This window comes from Eumetopias jubatus, unplaced genomic scaffold (assembly GCF_037043125.1).
Source record: "Eumetopias jubatus isolate StellerSeaLion01/CBP00866 unplaced genomic scaffold, mEumJub1_p1.0 scaffold_14, whole genome shotgun sequence".
Taxonomy (NCBI): domain Eukaryota; kingdom Metazoa; phylum Chordata; class Mammalia; order Carnivora; family Otariidae; genus Eumetopias; species Eumetopias jubatus.
This window is the reverse complement of record NW_028274820.1, coordinates 51,230,276-51,249,570: the sequence shown is the minus strand read 5'-3', so window position 1 is coordinate 51,249,570 and position 19,295 is coordinate 51,230,276. Positions and strand designations below refer to the sequence as shown.

The window sequence follows — 19,295 nt, the reverse complement described above, 5'->3', positions numbered from 1 at the left end:
ATAGCACAGAAGTTTTTAGTCTGATTAAACGATTCTGTATAAAAACGTAATGGTGGATATATGGCACTATGTATTTATCAAAACCTGCAGAACTTCACAGCACAATGAACTTTTACATGGGCATATTAAAAAAAAAAATCCTTCAAGAAGTCACAGGATCTCAAGACCAAACAGAATGGGACAAAGAATCTAGCAGTATTACCAATGTCTGAGACAACCTCACTGAAGAGGGTGGAGGAAAAGATGCTAGCCTAAGCAATGAGGGAAATGAGATCTCTAAAGTCAAAAGGAACTTAATGAAGTTGTTTCTCCTGGGGATAGGTGTTAACAATTCTGAGACCACTGTACATGTACACTGGAATCAATTAAATCAAAATGGATGGTGGGAACAAGTTTTCTCACAGTTGGAGTACGTTACAGATAAGCAAGGGAAAGAGACTAGAATGGTCCACGTGGTAATGGATTAGTGTTGGAGACCTCCACATGAACTCATTTTCAGCTCAGTATCAATAAATATTGTCACATATAAAAATCCTTATAGTTATGTGTATGTACACAAGTGAGTATTTACACATCTATTTCCTTACTGTGCCACCTGAGGGGGCCTAAAAACAATGGCTCCCGGGTAGCAATGGGTTCACCTGACTCTCAGATCTTGGTTTTAATACCATTCACCAATAAAAACAACCAGAGCCGCTTGGGGGGAAAAGACAACTGATTCTAAGACTGGGGCAGGAAAAATACAAGAGGAATCTGGAGATATCTTGAATTGCCAGAAAGTAAGTTAGCACTCAAAACAAAAACAAAGACGAGACAAAAACCACAGTCATGTGAGTAGGTCAGTAGGACATGGGAACAAACTTAAGGAACTCCTGGTGGCCGAAGCTAGAACAAGTTATCAATAAAATAAAGTAGTACTGCATTATAAACCCAAGTATAGGAGTCATGAGTCCCTACTGCTGTAATTTACTCAAAAAATGGAGAATAGACAATCTGTACAGAATCCCAAATAACTTACGCAGCTATTCCACGTTCAGAGAGGTAGAACCTAACGCCCCCCTCCTTATGGATGGGTGACACATCATAGGTTTCTTCCAAAGACTAGAGGATGGAAATAAGGGAAAGAAGTAATTTTACACTGGAGAAAACAGAACAACAGTCTCAGCCAGGTGATCAAGGAATTCTCCTGCCTCAAACTGCACCATAATGTTAAACAAGAAGGAAGAAGCAGAGATTATGGAAGAGACAAATGTCCAATTTCTGTTGTTGCTGCTCTATGTAGCCATGCTCTGATCCAGACTCCATTCCCCAAACACAGCTCACCCAAGGCTTGTCTGGAAAGTTTCAGATGAGTTTCACTAGTGATGCAGTAAACCCAAACTGAGAGATAATGAAAGTAAGAACTGGGCCAGAGTGTGAATTTTTCTTTCTCAAAGTTTGGCTCTGACCCTGTGATTGGCAGAGTCAGCCTCGTGTTTTCTGTTGTGTGTTGAACCATGCCTCCCCCTGACGGTGTCCTCGGAAGCTTCAAAAGAACGTCAGTGAAAACCCAGATCAGAAATAAGCAACTAAGCAAATGTCTCTCAAAAAGAAAGGGAATTGAGGGGGAGAATCTGCTCCTTTCTTGGCTCCAGAGACTGTGGCGCCAGAGAGTTAGGTGAGAAAGTTAGGTGAGTCTTTCTCTGCCTCTCTGATTCTCTGCAGCTGGGGAAAGCTCTGTGCGTTCAAGAACTCATGTGATTAGATTGGGCCTAGCTGGACAATGCAGAATCCCCTCACCATATTTAAGATTCTTAACTTCAATCACCTATGCAAAGTCCTTTTGCCATATACAATTAACATGCATCAGTTCTAAGAATGAGAACACAGATATTTTGGGTGGCCACTCTGTCACATCTTAGAATTGTAGATTCCTACGTATCTGTAGTTATTCACTGGTTATTAGCTCCCACAGACATCTCAAACATGTGATCTCCAAAACTAAATTAATATTCCACCAAATTTATTTCTTCCTCGACAGGGGATAGATCCATCCAACAACTTAAGCTTGAGGCTGAAACCCATTTTTTCCACAATCCTTCATCAGATTGTTTAATCTGCTCATTTTAATTCCTAAATATTTCTTCAATCTAACCCTGCCCTGCACTTCTCCTACCATTACCTACACTTGTGCATTTTTCATTTACCTGAAAAGAAAGTACTTCTGGATTAAAGGGGTCTGGCCTTTTGCTAGTTGGTGGAGCTACTGATGTAAGGTACCCATGTCGTCTCCTTTAATGGGATTTACAGACAAGCACGGAAAACACACATTAAACAAATAAACATGTATAATAAATGTCCGGGAAGAGGACATGCCTGATCCTTATGATCCAGTACCCCGGGTGAAGTTTTCAAAAACTGAGGTTCAAAATTTGTGAATTTTCTAGAAAGGCGCTATCAAGCTAACACCATGAATTTGTGTCATCCTTGTGCAGGGTCATGCTAATCTCTGTATTGTTCCAATTCTAATATATGTGCTGCCAAAGTGAGCACAAGCTGACTAACTTAAATGCAGTCAAAATAAGTACGTTTATGTATATGCCACTTTTCCCTGATTCTGTAATATAAATATGGAAAAGAAGACTAACAAATTACATGTTAAATATGGCAACTTACTTTTAATCAAGCTAGAATGGCTTTTTGAACTCATCTTGATAAAATGTTATCCAAATGGAGTTAACTTTCAGACTAGATATAATGAATCCCACACTAGATACAATCCCACACTAGATATGACTCAGAATGCCTGAAATAAGGCCTGTTGAGATGCATTTTAAACAAGTACCCCGTGAGTTGTTGTACACATTAACATTAGGAAATTATTGAACCAATTTCAACTCACCCACTTCTGTGGGACTTACTTCCAGCTTCTATAGTCTGTCCACATTCCTCAGCCCATGACCTCTTTTTATCTTCAAAGCCAGGAACAGCGGGTGAAATCCTCAACCTGCAATTCTCGGACCCCTCTCTGACCAGAGCCGGGACAGTTTTTCTGCTTTGAGAGAAAGACGCAAGTGATTAGATTGGTTCCACCTGGGTAATCCAGATGTCTCTCCTTGTTTCAGAATCCTTCGAATTAATTCCACCTCTGTAAAGTCTCTTAAGCCACGTAAAGCAACAGAATCAAAAGTTCCAGGAAGGGGTGCCTGGGTGGCTCAGTCAGTTGCGCAATTGCCTTTGGCGCGGGTCATGATCTCGGGGTCCTGGGATCAAGCCCCAAGTCAGGCTCCCTGCTCAGTGGGGGAGTCTGCTTCTCCCCCCTCCCCCTTCTCATGCTCGCTCTCTCTCTTTCAAATAAATAATTAAAATGTTCCAGGGTGTAGGAGGTGGGCATCTTCGAGGGGAGGGGAAATAATTCTTCCTACCACAGTGTACCCTGTGTACTAAAAGCCCCCGTTTTTTTATGGAAGTATAGTTTACATATAATGTTACATCAGTTTCAGGTGTAAAAACATAGTGATTCATCAACTCTAGGTGCTATGTTGAGAGTCCTTTCTAAGCTGCTACACTTTAAGCACTGTATTGATATTAGTACATTCCCTTTACCCAAGTGGAAACAAAGAGTAGAGAGAAAACTTTCAAGAGACATATTAACGAGACGTTTTACTACTCAACTTTTGATCCAAAATGGAGTCTTAAATTCAAAGAGAGAAGCGGCGTCTTCCAATATTCTACATGGGTCTCTATTTGACTTCTAATACTAATATGCATTTAACGTCATATAAAACTTAAATAAATGGCCAATAGCTTAATGGTTCTCTTAGGAGCTTCACAGGGCTAAAGGAACTTAGAGTCTTACTTTAGTGAGTCATTGAATTAGGACTCTCCAGAGAAACAGAACCAATAGGATATGTGGAATGTAGAAAGAGACTTATTCTAAGGGATTGGCTCACACAGTTATGGAGGTTGAGTAGTCCCACGGCATGCTGTTGGCAACCTGGGGGCCCATGACAATGAATGGTGTAGTTCTAGTCCAAACCCAAAGCTTGAGAACCAGAGGGGCCAGTGGTATAAATCCCAATCCAAGTGTGAAGGCCCAAGAAATTGGAGCGCTAAAGTCTGAGGGCAGGAGAAGATGGATGTCCCATCTTTTTTTTTTTTAATAATTTTTTATTGTTATGTTAATCACCATACATTACATCATTAGTTTTTGATGTAGTGTTCCATGATTCATTGTTTGTGCATAACCCAGTGCTCCACGCAGAATGTGCCCTCTTTAATACCCATCACCAGGCTAACCCATCCCCCCACCCCCCTCCCCTCTAGAACCCTCAGTTTGTTTTGCAGAGTCCATCGTCTCTCATGGTTCGTCTCCCCCTCCGACTTACTCTCCTTCATTCTTCCCCTCCTGCTATCTTCTTCTTCATTTTTTTTAACATATATTGCATTATTTGTTTCAGTACAGATCTGTGATTCAACAGTCTTGCACAATTCACAGCGCTCACCATAGCACATACCCTCCCCAATGACTATCACCCAGCCACCCCATCCCACCCACCCCCCACCACTCCAGCAACCCTCAGTTTGCTTCCTGAGATTAAGAATTCCTCTTATCAGTGAGGTCATATGATACATGCCTTTCTCTGATTGACTAATTTCACTCAGTATAAGACCCTCCAGTTCTATCCACGTCGTTGCAAATGGCAAGATCTCATTCCTTTTGATGGCTGCATAATATTCCATCGTGTATATATACTACCTCTTCTGTATCCATTCATCTGTCGATGGACATCTTGGCTCTTTCCACAGTTTGGCTATTGTGGACATTGCTGCTATAAACATCGGGGTGCACGTACCCCTTCGGATCCCTACATTTGTATCTTTGGGGTAAATACCCAGTACTGCAATTGCTGGATCGTAGGGTAGCTCTATTTTCAACTGTTTGAGGAACCTCCATACTGTTTTCCAGAGGGGTTGCACCAGCTTGCATTCCCACCAACAGTGTAGGAGTGTAGGAAGGTTCCCCTTTCTCTGCATCCCCACCAACATCTGTCATTTCCTGACTTGTTAATTTTAGCCATTCTGACTGGTGTGAGGTGGTATCTCATTGAGGTTTTGATTTGGATTTCCCTGATGCCGAGTGATGTTGAGCACTTTTTCATGTGTCTGTTGGCCATTTGGATGTCTTCCTTGGAAAAATGTCTGTTCATGTCTTCTGCCCATTTCTTGATTGGATTATTTGTTCTTTGGGTGTTGAGTTTGATAAGTTCTTTATAGATTTTGGATACTAGCCCTTTATCTGATATGTCATTTGCAAATATCTTCTCCCATTCTGTCGGTTGTCTTTTGGTTTTGTGGACTGTTTCTTTTGCTGTGCAAAAGCTTTTTATCTTGATGAAATCCCAATAGTTCATTTTTGCCCTTGCTTCCCTTGCCTTTGGGGAGGTTTCTAGGAAGAAGTTGTTGCAGCTGAGGTCGAAGAGGTTGCTGCCTGTGTTCTCCATTAGGATTTTGATGGACCCTGTCTCACGTTTAGGTCGTTCAACCATTTGGAGTCTATTTTTGTGTGTGGTGTAAGGAAATGGTCCAGTTTCATTCTTCTGCATGTGGCTGTCCAATTTTCCCAACACCATTTGTTGAAGAGACCTTCTTTTTGCCATTGGACATGCTTTCCTGCTTTGTCAAAGATGAGTTGACCAGAGAGTTGAGGGTCCATATCTGGGTTCTCTATTCTGTTCCATTGATCTATGTGTCTGTTTTTGTGCCAGTACCATACTGTCTTGATGATGACAGCTTTGTAATGGAGCTAGAAGTCCGGAATTGTGATGCCGCCAGCTTTGCTTTTCTTTTTCAAGATTCCTCTGGCTATTCGGGGTCTCTTCTGGTTCCATACAAATTTTAGGATTATTTGTTCCATTTCTTTGAAAAAAGTGGATGGTATTTTGATGGGGATTGCATTGAATGTGTAGATTGCTCTAGGTAGCATTGACATCTTCACAATGTTTGTTCTTCCAATCCATGAGCATGGAACGTTTTTCTATTTCTTTGTGTCTCCCTCAATTTCTCTCATGAGTATTTTATAGTTTTCTGAGTACAGATCCTTTGCCTCTTTGGTTAGATTTATTCCTAGGTATCTTATGGTTTTGGGTGCAATTGTAAATGGGATCGACTGCTTGATTGTCTCTCTTCTGTCTTGTTGTTGGTGTATAGGAATGCCACTGACTTCTGTGCATTGATTTTATATCCTGCCACTTTACTGAATTCCTGTATGAGTTCTAGCAGTTTTGGGGTGGAGCCTTTAGGGTTTTCCACATACAGTATCATATCATCTGCAAAGAGTGAGAGTTTGGCTTCCTCTTTGCCGATTTGGATGCCTTTGATTTCTTTTTGTTTTCTGATTGCTGTGGCTAGGACTTCTAATACTATGTTGAATAGCAGTGGTGAGAGTGGACATCCCTGCCGCGTTCCTGACCTTAGGGGAAAAGCTCTCAGCTTTTCCCCATTGAGAATGATATTCGCTGTAGGTTTTTCATAGATGGCTTTTATGATATTGAGGGATGTACCCTCTGTCCGTATACTCTGAAGAGTTTTGGTCAAGAAAGGATGCTGTACTTTGTCAAATGCTTTTTCTGCATCTATTGAGAGGATCATATGATTCTTGTTCTTTCTTTTGTTAATGTATTGTATCACGTTGATTGATTTGCGGATGTTGAACCAAACTTGCAGCCTGGGGATAAATTCCACTTGGTCGTGGTGAATAATCCTTTTAATGTACTTTGGAACCTATTGGCTAGTATTTTGATGAGAATTTTTGCATCCATGTTCATCAAGGATATTGGTCTGTAATTCTCCTTTTTGATGGGGTCTTTGTCTGGTTTTGGGATCTAGGTAATGGTGGCCTCATAAAATGAGTTTGGAAGTTTTCCTTCCATTTCTATTTTTTGGAATAGTTTCAGGAGAATAGATATTAATTCTTCTTTAAATGTTTGGTAGAATTCCCCTGGGAAGCCATCTGGCCCTGGGCTTTTGTTTCTTGGGAGATTTTTGATGACTACTTCCATTTCCTTAGTAGTTATAGGTCTGTTCAGATTTTCTATTTCTTCCTGGTTCAGTTTTGGTAGTTGATACATCTCTAGGAATGCACCCATTTCTTCCAGGTTATCTAATTTGCTGGCATAGAGTTGCTCATAATATGTTCTTATAATTGTTTGTATTTCTTTGGTGTTGGTTGTGATCTCTCCTCTTTCATTCATGATTTTGTTGATTTGGGTCCTTTCTCTTTTCTTTTTGATAAGTCAGGCCAGGGGTTTATCAATCTTGTTAATTCTTTCAAAGAATCAGCTCCCAGGTTCGTTGATCTGTTCTACTGTTCTTTTGGTTTCTATTTCATTGATTTCTGCTCTGATCTTTATTATTTCTCTTCTCCTGCTGGGTTTAGGCTTTATTTGCTGTTTTTTCTCTAGTTCCTTTAGGTGTAGGGTTAGGTTGTGTATTTGAGACCTTTCTTGTTTCTTGAGAAAGGCTTTATTGCTATATACTTTCCTCTCAGGACTGCCTTTGCTGTATCCCAAAGATTTTGAACAGTTGTGTTTTCATTTTCATTTGTTTCTATGAATTTTTTTAATTCTTCTTTAATTTCCTGGTTGACCCATTCATTCTTTAGTAGGATGCTCTTTAGCCTCCATGTATTTGAGTTCTTTCCAACTTTCCTCTTGTGATTGAGTTCTAGTTTCAAAGCATTGTGGTCTGAAAATATGCAGGGAACAATCCCAATCTTTTGGTACTGGTTGAGACCTGATTTGTGACCTACGATGTGATCTATTCTGGAGAATGTTCCATGGACACTAGAGAAGAGTGTGTATTCCATTGCTTTGGGATGGAATGTTCTGAATATGTCTGTGAAGTCCATTTGGTCCAGTGTGTCATTTAAAGTCTTTATTTCCTCGTTGATCTTTTGCTTAGATGATCTGTCCATTTCAGTGAGGGGAGTGTTAAAGTCCCCCACTATTATTGTATTGTTGTCAATGTGTTTCTTTGTTTTTGTTATTAATTGCCTTATATAATTGGCTGCTCCCATGTTAGGGGATTAGATATTTACAGTTGTTACATCTTCTTGTTGGATAGACCCTTTAAGTAGGATATAGTGTCCTTCTTCATCTTTTATTGCAGTCTTTGTTTTAAAATCTAATTTGTCTGATATAAGGATTGCCACCCCAGCTTTCTTTTGGTGTCCATTAGCATGGTAAATCGTTTTCCACCCCTTCACGTTCAATGTGGTGGTGTCTTTGGTTCTAAAATGAGTCTCTTGCAGACAGCATATCGTTGGGTCTTGTTTTTTAATCCAATCTGATAGCCTGTGTCTTTTGATTGGGACATTGAGCCCATTTACATTCAGGGTAACTATTGAAAGATATGAATTTAGTGCCATTGTATTGCCTGTAAGGTGACTGTTACTGTATATTGTCTGTGTTCCTTTCTGATCTATGCTGCTTTTAGGCTCTCTCTTTGCTTAGAGGACCGCTTTCAATATTTCTTGAAGGGCTGGTTTTGTGTTTGCAAATTCCTTTAGTTTTTGTTTGTCCTGGAAGCTTTTTATCTCTCCTTCCATTTTCAGTGACCGCCTAGCTGGATATAGTATTCTTGGCTGCATATTTTTCTCGTTTAGTGCTCTGAAGATATCATGCCAGTCCTTTCTGGCCTGCCAGGTCTCTGTGGATAGGTCTGTTGCCAATCGAATGTTTCTACCATTATAGGTTACCTACCTCTTCTCCCGAGCTGCTTTCAGGATTTTCTCTGTTTCTGAGACTCGGAAGTTTTACTATTAGATGTCGGGGTGTTGACCTATTTTTATTGATTTTGAGAAGGGTTCTCTGTGCCTCCTGGATTTTGATGCCTTGTTTCCTTCCCCACATTAGGGAAGTTCTCTGCTATAATTTGCTCCAATATACCTTCTGCCCCTCTCTCTCTTTCTTCTTCTTCTGGGATCCCAATTATTCTAATGTTGTTTCATCTTATCGTATTGCTTATCTCTCAAATTCTGCCCTCGTGATCCTGTAGTTGTTTCTCTCTTTTTCTCAGCCTCTTTATTTTCCATCATTTTGTCTTCTATATTGCTGATTCTCTCTTCTGCCTCATTTATCCTAGCAGTTAGTGCCCCCATTTTTGATTGCACCTCATTAATAGCCTTTTTGATTTCGACTTGGTTAGATTTTAGTTCTTTTATTTCTCCAGAAAGGGTGTTTCTAATAACTTCCATGGTTTTTTCAAGCCCAGCTAGTATCTGTAAAATCATGATTCTGAACTCTAGGTCTGACATCGTACTAAAGTCTGTATTGAGTAGGTCCCTGGCAGACGGTACTACCTCTTCTTCTTTTTGCTGAGGTGATTTTTTTCGTCTTGTCATTTTGTCCAGAGGAGATTAGATGAATGAGAGAACAAAATGCTAAGAGGTTAACAACGTCCCCAGGAAATATACTCTATACAAATCAGAAAAGACCTGAAACCAGGGGAAAAGAAAGGGAAAGAAAAAAAAAAAGAAAGAGAAAAAAAGGAAAAAAGAAAAAGATAAAAACAAACGAAAACAGAACAAAACAAAAATACAGAATATGATCAAATATGATCAGACTAGTGTATAGATCAGTGCCACACACTAGATTTTGGGCATATTTTGGTCTGTTAGAAGAAAGTGTCTCCTAATATTTTAAAGGAAGAAAGACTTATATATGTACAAAATAAGGGTTGATACAATGAAGGGATGGAAGATGACTGTAAAGATGAAAATTATAAAAGATTTTATATAAGGAATTGATAAGATAAGAATTTGTTTGAAAAAAGAAAGGAGAAGATTAAAAAACAAAGAAGAAAAAGAAAAAAGAAAAGGGAGAGAATGTGATCAGGCAGGAGACTAGAACAAAGCCATACACTAGTGATTTAGGGTATATTTTGATCTGTTAGAAGAAACTGTATCTCAAAATTTTAAAGAGAGAACTTATATATATATGCCAAAAATAAGGGCAACTACTATGAAGGGATAAAATATGACTCTAAAAAATGAAAAATAAAATTTTTTTAAAAGAGATTGATAAGATGTTGGTTGAAAAAGGGAAAAAGAAAAATTCAAAAAAAGAAAAAAACAGTTAAAAAATCAACTTTGAAAAACTAATGAATCATGGTAAAAAAAGCCATGAATTCTATGTGCAGTATTCCCCTAACGCTGGAATTCTCCTGTTCTCATTGGTCGGTAAATTTGGTCTTGGCTTGCTGGCTGTTCGTGCTGATCCTCTAGCGGAGGGGCCCGTTGCCATGGTTCCCAAATGTCTTTGCGGAGGCGGAATTGCCCCGCCCTTGTGAGTCCCGGCTAAGCAAATCTGCTCAGGTTTGCTCTTCGGTGCTTTTGTTCCCTCCAAGCTCTCGGGGCAGCTTTGGAGGACCAGACTGAAAATGGTGGCCTCCCAATCTCTGCCTGGAGGAGCTGAGAACTCAGGGCCCCACTCCTCAGTCCACCCCCAGAGAAAAGCAGTCACTCCCGTGTCCCTGGTCTCCGGCTGCACTCCGTGCTCACCTGGCCTGTGACCGAGTGTTTCTATCCCTGGCACCCGACCCCGTGTGGAGTCTCCAAACCCAGCAGATCCCTGTGATGCACTCCCGCGCCGCTCCTCCTGGGGGAGGAAGGGGAGTCTCCCCGGATCTGCCGCTTGTGGGTCCCTGCTGGAGGAGCAGTGGCCCGACTGGGCCGCAGATCACAGTTTATGGCAACCCCGAGCTGAGAGCCCATGCCTTGGCTCCGTCTCTGCAGTCGGCTTCCCTGCTCCAATACCTGGGAGCTCTGGCGCACTCAGGCACCCCCGGTCTTTCTGTGACCCCGAGGGTCCTGAGACCACACTGTCCCGCGAGGGTTCCACCCCCCCGCTTAGCCACTGGAGTGACGTCCCTCAGAGGAGCCGACTTCTAAAAGGTCCGATTTTGTGCTCTGCGGCTCTATCACTTGCCAGAAGCGGCCGGCGGAGGCCCCCTCCCCCGCCGTCTCTCCTCCTGAATATTGCCTGGGACTCACTTCTCCGCACGTCCTACCTCCCAGTAAGTGGTTGCTTTTCTGTTCAGAGAGTTGTTGCTATTCTTCTCTTCGATCTCCTGTTGAGTTCGTAGGTGTTCAGAATGGTTTGGGCCCTATCCAGCTGAATTCCTGAGACCAGACGAAACCCAGGTCTCCTACTCCTCCGTCATCTTCCCCTCTCCTAACTCTTAACATCTTCCAGACATATTCTCCTAGCTGCTCTTAAACATCTGTGGTCCTATAACAGCCATTGTCCACAAACTGAAGTAGCTATTTTTCCTCTCATTAATTTTTTCTGTCTGTTTTTGTCATTTTGCCATCATTCTTCCCACCCTAGACACCTTGAAACCATCTTTTACTTTAAGGCTAAATACATAATGGATTCTCAATTTCTCTTAGATGTTGTTCAAAGTTTCATAGTTTAGGCACATTCCAGAAGCTAAATGACTTCTTGATGGAGCTTGACATAGTGAACCAAACTGGAAAAGACTCCTATTTTTGAAATCAATCACTAAAAAGTTTAAAGTTACAAAATAACTGGAATATTTAGAGGTGGTGAAAGAGGACTTCAACCACCTCCATTTTGACCTCAGTCTGTACTTTCTAATTGATTAAGTCCTTCTTTCCAGCTTATCTCTTAACTCTGGCAAGAGACCAGGAGAGAAAAATATCCGCTGATAGGAACTGAAGCATAAGCCCTTAAGCATAAGGACTGCCCTGAGCCGGCAAGACCCCAAGTGACTGACCCCAAGACAGTGATCAATTTTACCTTCATTGTCCACCTTCACGTACCTACCGACCTTTGTCACACATTTTCCTTATATAAACCTAGAAGTATTTTTGGCACTTTGGGGACAGTCTTTGGGAAATTAGTACATTGTCTTCCTGGTGTTAGCCTCAATAAAATAAATTCTTTTCTGGTTTCTCTGCCTTTGGATTTTGTTAGTGGTGGGTGGCCAAACCTTGTCTGTTTGGGAACCCCAGAGACAGGCGTTGTTGTGCTCCTGTGCCTCAGCTATAGTGGTTGGGAAATGACAACAAAAGTCAATACCAATTTTGGCACCTGGGTGGCTCGGTCTGTCAAATGTCTGCCTTTGGCTCAGGTCATGATCCCGGGATCCCGGGATTGAGTCCCATGTTGGGATCCCTGCTCCACGGGGAGCCTGCTTCTCCCTCTGCCTCTTTCTCTCTCTCTCTCTCTCATTAATAAATAAATAAAATCTTAAAAAAATCAATACCATTTTTATTGAAGGTGCTTTATGATGTCAAAATTCTTCACACATGTAACTATTATTTAAATGAAACACCTCCAACAGTTTTTAAATGATATACATTCCTCTGAAGATCTAACAAAAATATTTAATATAATTATAATAATAAAGTTGTTTTAAGATATCTATCTGTATTCTTTACTAATATAAATCTCTATTTTTTTATGATGTTCATCCCTCTGAGGGATGCATTGCTGGCCAAGAAAATAACAGGAAGAGAACTGAATCATCCCTTTCTAGCCACCATTCTCACTCACAGCTCTGACATTTTCCCTCTTCTCTGAGATTTGCACTTGTGGGGCTCCAATGGGGTAGGGACCAGCAGCAAGGGCAGTGAAAGAATTCATCAAAGGCAGAACAAAGGGGATAGAAGTTTATTGAATATGCTGCAAAAGAACAGCGGGCAGGATAGCAAGGGAGAGACACTCTGCCATGAGGTGGTGGTGAGGCGCTATAGTTATAGGGTGGAGTGAGGAACTATGGGGAAGTATGGAATTTTCCCTTTTTTGGTAACTGTGCCTGGTTATAAGTAGTCCATTTGTTAGTTAGGGCCTATGGCCATTTTGAGGTAGGTCACTTAATGAGCCTGCTTGTATTCAGGTCACAGGTCATGGTGGGCCCTTTTGCCTTGCTCAAGTTTCTATTGCTCAAGGCTGTTGCCTAAAAATGGCCTCTAGAGCACTTATTAAGATGACTTGGTTTTTATTCAAACAAGGGTAAACATGTTACTGCACTGCCCTTGAGAATGAAGCAAGTGAAAATGGCCTAAACTTTTACATAACAATGTGAAAAACTGTGTGGCGTAAGTATACTTGAAGACAAAGAGATGGACAAATTGCTCTCTCAATATTCCTTTGGTTCTATTGATTGAATGGAATGATTGATGTTTTCAGAGGTGTTTAATATCAAATTATGAGACCTATCACAGAAAATTAAAAGCATTAGTTCCCTAAGAATAAATTCAATAACTCAGTTTGCTTCTATCAAATAGGTATAATTCCCCCACTTTGGGGAAGATTAGCACAGCCCACCATGTAGATAAATGCATATTATCTTGGGCTGGGGGTAGGGGACGGAGTTTAAGCCGATGGTGAAGCAAAAGGCTGAGTACGAAGGGAAACATCTCTTTTACCCCACAGACGAACAGACCAAGAAAAGAGAAAAAATTGAAAATAGTGTCTTAACAGAGCTGCAATTTACTATCCGGTTTTCTCTATTTTCCATACTCTGTCCTTAATCCAATGATCTCTTCTCACAGCATAATGAAAATACCATATCCAAAAATGCAACACAACAAATATCACCCTTCACACTTCACACGCACTAATGCTAATTCTTTCCAGACAATTTAGATTTACTCTGCTGGAAAGAAAAGACATTTCGTTAATTCTCTTTACTTAGGCAGAAAGATATACTCAGGTAAAATATTTCCTTGGTATTCCATAGAAGACAGTCAGAATGTTTCCTGGAGTTTATGCCTTATTCAGCCTTGTACACTACAAAAAATCAACAAGTAAAGAGCCACATAAAATTTGATCAGGGTGATAGACTCTACGATGTTAAGAAACAGGATGTCACTGCCCGACTGCAACCATACCCAAACCCATACATATCTCATAATCCCAGATCCACCATCATTGTCACTGCAGATAATGCATTAATGCCAGGACTGCAACTATAACATGTATATGGAAAGATTTACCATACAAGCAGCCACTACCATATACTGCTCTAATACTGAAACTGGAAAAAAAAAAAAAAAGTGAAGCCTAGAAGTATTCAAATGGACATCAGTGGGACAAGAATGGTTTAGTTCAATTCAATCCAAACTTCAGCTCTTTTTGCTTTTGTATTTTGGCTCTTATATTTCCTTAAAACTACTGACCTTCTCATTCTTGACCATGAACTATGACTGAACTTCCACTCAAATTTCTTTTCTTCCTCTGTTTTGATGCATGGTCTAAATCCTGATGCCCAAGAAATGATTTCTCCCTTCCTCTTTGATGTCACCAACTTCTGCTTGTGCTTAGGGCTCCAGGAAATACTACTATCTGATCAGATTTGGAGTCTGTTGAGTAAGCTGAGATTAAGCTATACATGAGGCAATCAAAGGAGCAAATGAATCATGAAATACCAAATGACTACCATTTGCTTAGGATCCTGTTAGCTCTGGTGATGCTGCAATGATTGATTCCTATACTCAGAGAGCTTGGAATCTAGCTGGAGAGACTAGACTAACAAACACATAAGAGTAAAGCAAGACAGTCTAATCATGAGCCAAATGGTGCAGTGCAAAGTTGCCATGCTGTTAAGGTTCAGGGGAAGGGCATCAAAGGAGTCTAAAATATAGCTCAAGAGATCAGCCTAAACTAGATAATGAGGAGAAGAGAGGGTTTGGATAGGTAAAAAGAATAAATGTTCTAAGCAACATGAATATGATGCATAAAGGTAAAGATATGGAAATGATAAAAGTGAGTTCTCAAAGTGCTAAGATAATATGTGTATGCGTGTATGTCCCTAGTGGCCAAAACAGACAGAATCTACATCACGATTACAAGTGAGCTTGAATAAGGGCACCTGGCTGGCTCAGTCAGTTAAGCATCTTGATTTTGACTCAGGTCATGATCTCAGGGTCATGAGATTGGGCTGTGAGCTGTGTATGGAGCCTGCTTGGGATTCTCTCTTTCCCTCTCTCCCTTCCCCCATCACTTGTGTTCATGTGTGCTCTCTCTGTCTCTAAAAAACAAATAAATAAAAAACCAAGTGAGCTTAAACATATAAGGAGAGGCCTGACTCTTGATAAAATTTTGGAGGTAACAGATGGTTATTTTAGGCTAATGAACAGATATATTAGGCTAACAGAAGCCTGTGTAACAGATGAACCCCAGAATCTTAGTAGTTTAACATAATAAACATTACTTACTTATATGAAGTCCAAAATAGGTGTTTGTAATTGGAGATAAATTTGTATTTGGGTTGATTAAATAAATGATGTCATAGCTCATATATAACTTTCTGCCAACATATATTTCTTATAAACTCACTCAGCAAGCATCTTTTAAACATCTACTATATACCAGGCACTATGCTTGACTGACACTGGAAATAATGACTGAGGCAAAAGGCATGGGCTCTGCCCTCAAGAGCCCTCAGCTGCCGAGGAAACCAGACAAGAACACAAGTGAGTATTACATTGTCCGCTGTGGAACCCAGGGGAAGGAAGTATTTCACAGATTGTGGAAGCACAGAGCTCAAATTAGAGCCTTGTAGTGAGAGTTACTTGACTGTCCGCTGGGAACGGTTGCTCTAGTAAGTGTTTGAAATAAACATTACATGTAAATCCCCTGAGTTCAGTGGAAAAACACCTGACTTTTATCTATTGAATCTTATCAACTACAAAGATACCTGCCATACCACTGCTCTCCAAATGTGCGTGTTTATTTTTCTGTGTCTTCTTGTGGCATTATAAGCATATCTTATTGTTGATGGCCACCCCTGGACAGAATGTGGTCAGTTTTCCATAGGTATATCACAACTGGGAACGGGAGACAGGTTCTTATTCTGACTCTCCCAGTGACTAGGTGTGTTTGTCTCAGAGACTCATCGGGGGTTTAGTTTTCTCCTCGTACAAAAAATTATGAAGTCCCTTCCAGCTCCAGCTTGAAATACATACTTCTAATATTGTGACCAAATTTTATTTCTTTTCAGAACATGTCTCTAAAATGTAGTGTATTTGACACTGTCATGCTATTTACATAGTTATATACCTAGAAACGGTAGAGTGCACTGATTTCGGGTGTGAGCTTTGATGTCAGTCTGACACAGTTCAGATCCTGCAGAATACTCTTTTTAGCTGTGTGGGCAAGCTAGTAAACCTCTCTGTGTCTTAGTTTCTGTGAAGTGGACATAATAGGATTTATGTCATTTGGTTGATTCGAAGATTAAACATGCAGAGGGACCCAAATCTCCTTTGTTCACAGACCCCTATGTTAAATGTCTCCATAATTCCTTTCCCTGTGTCCCTAGGCCAAATGTAATTCTAAATAGTTCTATTTCTTAAGTAACTATTTCCAAACAACTATTAAGCCTTTGTGTCGTAACAACTTAAAGTAATAGCCACTGGAAAATATAGAACATATAATTTTTTTTAAATAGTACTGCAAAGATAAAATACTATTGCAAGGAATATATGTAATCTAAGGTTGACTCTGAAAAAGCTTGAGCTAGAAGCTACCACAGTGTCCAGCAGATTTCAAGTACCACACTATCTGTCTTAAACATATGAAATTGCTCAGAGCCTCTTTGAGTTTGCTACAATGATCCAGGGGTACACAGTTTGGGAATCACAGAGCTAATTCATATAAAACAAGAAGAACAGTGCCTGCCACAAACCAGGATTCAATAAATGTTAGCTCCTTATCGATTTTATCTCTGATTCAAACAAAAACCTACAGAGGTAAGTTTAAATTTTATTACAACTATCTTGAGATGAGGAAACTGAGCTTCTAGACGGCCAAGTATTTCACGCACTGACATTAGGAAGTGGAGAAAATAGAATTTTCATTCGGGCTTACCTGGATCCAAAGCCTGTATAAACTCTTTGCAAAATATATATCATACTGCTCTCTTTTAGTTCAAGACCTAGCTACACTGACACATCCTAAACTTTAGGTTTGTATGCATGTAGGCCGCAGAGTGATTAAGATAGCTATTTCCCCCATAGCTGAAGAGCAGCTGCTGTATTATACCCTATCAATAGATTTACATTTGCATGTTAAATTATGTAACATTCCACACAGAGGAGCACAAAAGATAATATATAACTGTGACCAAAATTTCACAGGTGTGAACATTTTCCCGTATTTGTTTCAAAATTTTTAAAGAAATAAAGTTACGCTCCAACTTACCAGCCTCTAGCTATTCCTTCTTTATTCCTTCCTCCTCAGAAAGACCCACTATTCCGAAGCTTGACTCATCACTGTGCACATTTTTGTTATTTCACTATACACATATGTGCATAGTGTCTACCAGGCACGCACACTCTGGGGGGCTGAGATCCATATATTTATGTGTTCTTTCCGATGTTGCATCCCCAGGGCCTAGAAGAGAGCCTAGCGCCTGGCAGGCACTCTGTAGATTTTCTGAATGATTAAGCTAATAGAGGCGTTGTTCCTATTTTTAAATGCCTCTCATTATTATCACATTATGTATTCTCTTGCAATTTGCTTTTTTCTAACATTATGTTTCTGAGTTCAATCATATTGATGTGTGTCGATCTAGTTCATTCATCTGAATGGCTATGTAGTATTCCCCCAGCATATTATCCATCTGTTCCCCTAAGGACATTTAGATTTTACGGTATTATAAGATACTTCATTAAATATTATTGTACAAATTATAGTAGCACTGACTCATTTTCCCATATTCACTAGATTGATAAAATTTACTATAATGATTAATCTAAGTATTGGTGGTAACTCTTATACATTGCTGGTGGGAGGTTGGCAAAATAATTAGTTAAATTCAAGATATGTAGATCCCTTGATCTAGCAAGACCACTTTCTAGGTATAGGTTGACAAGGACCTGAGTACAGGAATGTTCAAGCTCAATATTTTTTTAACAATAAATGTTATTTTCTGTTTTCTCTTGTTTTTGTTATGTATTGGTGTATAACAAATTTACCCCAAAACTTAGTGGCTAAAAATAGCCATTTTTTTTTAAACCATGAATTTTGTGGGTCAGTGATTTAGAAGTGGAATGGCAGGAACACCTGCATCTGCTCCATGATGAGGCCTCAGCTGGAAGGACTTGAACCCAGGGAGTGGAAATCATCTGAAAACATCTGTATTCACATGCCTGGGATTTGACGCTGGCTGTTGTCAGGACCCTTATCTAGAGCTTCTTAGATAATCTGCATGTAGCATCTTCCTTTGGCCTGAGCTTCCCCACAGCATGGTGGCCTCAAACATCTTCTATGGAGGCTCAGAGTCCCACCGCAGTTTGTCCCAGGAGAACCAGGTGGAAAGTGTATACCATTTCATTTCTTATGACCTACTCTCAGCAGCCACATGACATTCCGTTTACCATAGTCACTGGCCCATCCGGATTAAAGCACTTACACTGGAGACACAGACCTCATCTCTTAATGAGGGGAGAATCAAAGAACATGAAGGATGAGCAGCACTGTTGTAGCCACTTTTGGGGAAAAATAACATTTGCTACATCTCTCTGGTCCTCTTCCTCGCTCCCCCTCTCTTTTTCTCCATCTTCATTATGTTCTCTGAAATTATTAGGCATTTGGGCCTCTGTAAAAATCTGTGTGTCATGTCTAACTTCTAACTCACGTGCTATCTTTAATTATTAGTATTTCCATGTATAATGTAGTATTTTTATCAGCCTTTGCCACCACATACTATTATGTCAAATTTATTTCCCTAAATGGTTTTGTTCTTGAATGATAAACAAGTAAAACAAGCATTTACTTGCAGTATTCCTGCAGGCCTTGACCTGTTCTTCCAGACATGATTATCCTTCACGCTTTAGCCTTCTTCCCTCTGTAGTAGTAGGTTCTGCTCTTGTTAGAAAGAGCTACATAAAAATAATACTTATTCCATTATTATTTTGCTATTCTTTGGTAGAAAACATATCTCATGACTTACGTTTTATCCTTCACCTATTTGTAGTAAGTGCGTATATGACTTCCTGAGTTGCCCTGCATGTTCTGGACAACCTTAGAATTTTCTTTTGCATTCTATTTTAGATTTTATATATCAGCATACTCCCTCCTGAAATAAATTGCCAACCTCTCAGTCTAAAAAATTACATTAGCCTCTTTAAACATCACCTCAGAAAACCCTTGTTCTTCTAAAATAAGTTTACTTTTCTTTAGGGGTTTCCCCATGGGTTGTGGTACAGTCAAATGCCCAAGACAACCTTAGGGATTTTCCAACCTCATGAGTGGGTTAGACACTCAGAAATTAAAATTTTTAAT

General features: G+C 40.0%; 1 non-coding gene across 1 annotated transcript; it reads right to left on the bottom strand.

The window, feature by feature from the left end:
• Positions 1-2,426: 2,426 nt before the first annotated feature.
• On the bottom strand, positions 2,427-2,532 carry LOC114222459 (U6 spliceosomal RNA). Its single transcript, XR_003611953.2, has one exon. It is a non-coding gene; the product is annotated as a U6 spliceosomal RNA (small nuclear RNA).
• Positions 2,533-19,295: the final 16,763 nt, after the last annotated feature.